This window comes from Arachis ipaensis, chromosome B01 (genome assembly GCF_000816755.2).
Source record: "Arachis ipaensis cultivar K30076 chromosome B01, Araip1.1, whole genome shotgun sequence".
NCBI lineage: Eukaryota > Viridiplantae > Streptophyta > Magnoliopsida > Fabales > Fabaceae > Arachis > Arachis ipaensis.
The window spans coordinates 84,031,236-84,036,821 of record NC_029785.2 but is presented as its reverse complement, the minus strand read 5'-3'; positions in this window follow the sequence as shown (position 1 = coordinate 84,036,821).

Here is a 5,586-nt window from a genome sequence, read left to right as displayed (position 1 = left end):
CCGCCAATTTTCGCCACGTCAATATTTGTTGATTGGTTAGATGAAGAACAAGGTTGAGAAAGCATGACTATGGAAGAGTAGAGTGATTGACCCTAGACACTTGAGAGTTAGAGTGATATACACTACCAGTAAGGGTTCAATGCTTGATTCTATATTCCCTGCTTTCATGAGCTATCTTCTTATAATTTTACCTGTTTTTACTGTATGATTTGAATTAGTGGAATTTGATTTATGTTTGTCTTGGAGAACTTATTTATTTTTAACCAAGTAGGTAGAAGCATTTCACCTTTAGTTGCATTCATATAGATAGGATTGCATTTCATACATTTTACCATTCCTCTTTACTCCTTTATAGCTTCTCTTGAGCTTATCATGAGGACATGCTAATGTTTAAGTGTGGGGAGGTTGATAAACCATTTTATGGTTTATCTTGTGCTCAATTGAGTGGAGTTTATCAATCTTTCATACACTTATTCATATGATTTGCATGAGTTTACGTTTTCCTTCCTGATTTTGTGCTATGATTGAAAACATGCTTCTTTGGTCTTAATTTTGATATGTTTAATATTCTCTTATTACCATTTGATGCCTTGATATGTGTCTTAAGTGTTTTCAGAGATTACAGGGCAGGAATGACTCAGAGGATGGAAATGAAGCATGCAAAAGTGGAAGGAATACAAGAAGTTAAAGAAATTGCTAAGCTGTCCAGCCTGACCTCTTCGCACTCAAACGGTCATAACTTGAGCTACAGAGGTCCAAATGACACGGTTCCAGTTGCGTTGGAAAGCTAACGTCCAGGGATTTTCAAAGATATATAATTTTTTATAGCTGCCCTGACGCCAGGCAACGCAAACACGTGGACGATGCCTCCGCCTCACTTTGCCGCGACCTGAACGTAACAGAAATCGCTGGGGGCGATTTCTGGGCTGTTTTTGACCCAGTTTTCGGCCTAGAAAACACAGATTAGAGGCTATAAAGTGGGGGAATGCATCCATTCATTAACATGTCTTCCATTATTCACTTTTCATAATTTAGATGTAGTTTTTAGAGAGAGAGGCTCTCTCCTCTCTCTTAAGATTTATGATTAGGATTCCTCTTAAAGGATTTAGGATTTCTTCTTCATCACAGGTTCAATGTTCCTTTAAATTATTTTCTGCTTTTATTTATTTTATTTTATTACTTCAATTGTTATTTACATCTCAATTGGATTATGAACTATTCATGTTAGGATTTTCTTAATTAATATAATTCAAGGTATTTCAGACTTATGATTGCTTTCCTTCATTTATCTAAATAATTTAGATTTTTCCCTTTTGGCTTTGGTTGATTAATTGGTAACTCTTGAGTTGTCAAACTCATCGTGATTGATAATTGTTATCTTTGCTGATTGATTTAAATTCCTATAACTCTAGTCTTTCCTTAGGAGTTGACTAGGACTTTAGGTGTTAAATTGATTTATCCACTTGACTTACCTTCATAGTTAGAGGTTGACTTAGTGGGGAGCTAAATATAATTATCATCACCATTGATAAGGATAACTAAGATAGGACTTCTAATTTTCATACCTTGCCAAGTGTTTTATCAGTTATTAATTTATTAATTCCTGTAATTTATTTCCCTTGTTCAAACCTTTTAAAACCCAAAAACACTGTTTTCCATAACTAATAATAAGAACACCTCCCTGCAGTTCCTTGAGAAGACGACCCGAGGATTAAATACTTGGTTATCATTTTTATTGGGTTTGCTTAAGTGACAAACAAAACTTTTGTAAGAAAGGAATTCTTGTCGGTCTAGAAGCTATACTTACAACAAGGAATTTATTTGTGAAAATTCTAGATCGCGCGAGAGTTTCGCGTTCTTCAAATCTGCAAACTTTTAAACAATAAAATGTAGATATGAATAAGAATGTGTACATGTTAGTGCTTACCCTTCTAGGTCGGGCAATCATTTAGACCTCGGACTGGCGCCCTTCTTAGATTGTAGGCATACCATGACCTTGGTAGCTCTCGCCCCTCGAGGTCGGACACTTTGTGGTGACCTTTCCACAGTACCTCTGAACAACTTGGAATGGTCCTTTCCAATTGGCTGCTAGCTTCCCTTCTCCTGACCGATCTTAGGTCCATTCGACGCTTTAGTGCTTCCTCTCTAATCTGAGTTCTTTCTCGGACTTCTGGAAGTAGGTCGAGCTCTACCCTTTGAGTTTTAGGAGTCGGTATCTTCGTTGTTCTTGATTTGAGCCATTTCTCATCTTCTTTTTTGCAGGTTAGTCGTTCTTTTCTCTCTCTTTTTTTACTTGTGACAATTGTGCATGCTTTTGATGTAAAGCTTTGACTTTGTATTTGGGTTTTTGCTCTGAAGAACTTTGGTTCTTTCTGCAAAAAGTTTGTGTCTTTGTTGTTTGTTGTGACTTTTCTTTTGTCGTTCGCTTTTGAGAAGAATGTGTGCTTTGCTTAGGGTTTTGTTGCTGTTCCTATTTCTTTTCATCGTTGCCTGACTCCATTTGTATAAAAGATCTAGCTTTTGTTTTGACCTTTTGTTTGAGAAGTGTTCGGACTATTTGGGTATAGATTGTCGACTTATCTTCTTTGTGTTTTTGCCCTGTTGTTGCCACCAAAGGGTGCCCCTGGACTTTCGTGTGAGTCCTGGGGTTTCCCTTTTACTGCTGTATCTGACACTTGATGTTTTACTGTTATTGTCCGAGTTGTTTCCTTATTTGCCCGAGTTTTTTGGTAGTAACCCCATTTTTCTTTTTCTTACTGTTGGAATATTTGACCTACGTCTTCCTGCAAAAACATTGCTGAGATGTCTACTAAGATCTCGGACAGCATGTCTGACTGGCTGGATTCCATAGTTTCTGTAAGCCCGTAGTAGAAGATGTCTATAACTGCACCCATTTTTTGAAAATATTTCAGAGGGGCATTTCCTTAGCATCTCTCTGTACCTCTCCCAGGCATTATAAACAGATTCATTATCCTCTTGTTTAAAGCCTTGGATGTCCAGCCTTAGTGTGTCATCCTTTTTGGAGGGAAATATTGATTCAAGAATTTGTCTGATAACTGTTTCTATGTTCTTATGCTTGCTGTGGGTTAGTTATTTAACCACGTCTTAGCTTGATCTTTTACAGCAAATAGAAACAGTAATAATCTGTAGACATCCTGATCTACTTCCTTATCATGTATTGTGTCAGCAATTTGTAAGAACTGTGCCAGAAACTCAGTAGGTTCTTCCTGTGGAAGACCGGAATACTGGCAATTTTGCTGCACCATGATAATGAGCTGAGGGTTTAGCTCAAAACTGCTGGCTCTGATGGGGGTATACAAATACTACTCCCATATGAAGTAGTAGTGGGGTTAGCATACGATCCCAGAGTCCTTTTGGACTGTTCATTTCCACTTAGGTCCATGATGGAGAAAGGGAGATGATGTGGATTGTAAAATAAAAAAATTATTTAATTTTTTTTAAATTAAGGAAATTAAAATAAAGTAAATGGGAAAATTAGTCTAAGTTTCAAAAATTAAAAGATGAGAAATAAAAGAAATTAGAAAACTAAATTAATTAATTAATTGAAAAGAGATTTGAAAAATTATGGGTGAGGATCTTCGAAAAATGGAGAGAGAGAGAGAGAAAGTGGTTAGGAAGTTTTGAAAAAGATATGTCTTAAAATTAAAGATGCTTGTAAGAAAATAAATAAATAAAAGAAAAGATTTGAAAAAGTTATGATTTTAAAATTTTTAAGGTTGAAACTTTCTTAATAAGAAAACACCAAACCTAAAATTTTTCAATCAAACTAACAAAATAAGACAAGTAACTCGAAAATAAAAAAAAAGATTTTGAAAAATTTTATAAAATATTTTCAAAAAGTATAAAAAGAAAATTGAAAAAGAATTTTTTTTGAAAAAGAATTAAAAAAGATAAATTTTTTAAATTAAAATTTTAACTTGACTAACAAGAAACTACCAAATTTAAAAAAATTTTGACTAAGTCAACCTAAGGAATTCGAAATTAATGAGTAAATAAAGAAAAAGATATATTTTTTTAATTTAATAAGGAAAGAGAAAAATAATAAAAAGACACCAAACTTAGAATTTTGAGATCAAAACAAAAAAAACCAACAAGAAAATTTTGAATGTTAAGATAAACTCCAAAAACACTTTGAATATCAAAATGAGCACCAAGAACAAATTTTGGAAATTTTTAAGAAAATAAAAAGACATAGGACACCAAACTTAAAAATTTTTATACTCTAGACACTAATAATTCGAAAATGTATAAGATAAACAGCAACAGATACCAAACAAGAAAATTTAAAGATCAAATAAGGAAAAACTAGCAAGAACAATTTGAAGATCAAGGAAGAACTAAGAACATGTAATTAAAATTATGAATAAAAATAAAAACATGCAATTAACACCAAACTTAAAACATGAAACTAAACTCAAACAGAAGACTCAATTATCAGTTTATTGATTTTATCTATTTATTAAAAGTTTTCGAAAATTATGTAGAAAAAGAAAACAAGGATTTTAAAATTTTAACAAAAACAATAATAGAAGACGCAATTTTAGTGACTCTAAACCAAAAAGATATATTTTTCCTAATCTAAGCAACAAGATGAACCGTCAGTTGTCCAAACTCGAACAATCCTCAGCAACGGCGCCAAAAACTTGGTGCACGAAATTGTAATTCACACTTTTCACAACTCCACACAACTAACCAGCAAGTGCACTTGGTCGTCCTAGTAATACCTTACATGAGTAAGGGTCGATCCCATGGAGATTGTCGGCTTCAAGCAATCTATGGTTATCTTGTGAACCTTAGTCAGGAGATTAATGATAAAAATGATTTTGTTTATGAAAAGTAAATAACATGAAATAAATGGTACTTGTGATTCAGTAATAAGGAACAGGTTGATGTTTCGGAGATGCTCTGTCGTCTGAATCTCTGCTTTCCTACTGTTTTCTTCTCCAAACACGCATGGCTTCCTTCAATGGCAAGCTGTATGATCTTCTCAGATGAAAAATACCAGGTACGATGTCTGCACGGCTAATCAACTGTCAGATTTCTCGTCTCGAATGAAAAATACCAGGTACAGCTACTGCACGGCTAATCATCTGTTGATTCTCACTAGCGTCAGAATAGGATCTCTCTATCCTTTTGCACACTGTCAGTGCGCCCAACATTTGCGAGTTTGAAGCTCGTTACAGTCATCCCTTCCCAGATCCTACTCGAAATACCACAGACAAGGTTTAGACTTTCCGGATCCCAGGAATGCTACCAATTAGTTCTAGCCTATACCACGAAGGTTCTGATCTCACGGACTCGGTCCGTGGATCAGAAACCCAAGAGATACGCACTCAAGCTGTCGCCCAATGACTACATTGAGCTCAGATAGAACGGGAGTGGTTGTCAGGCACGCATTCATAGAATTGAGAATAATAATGAGTGTCACGGATCATCTCATTCTCTATATTGAAGTACGAGTGAGTATCTTAGAATAGAATTAAGCGTGATTGAATAGAAAACAGTAGTAATTGCATTAATCCATTGAAACACAGCAGAGCTCCTTACGCCCACCTATGGGGTTTA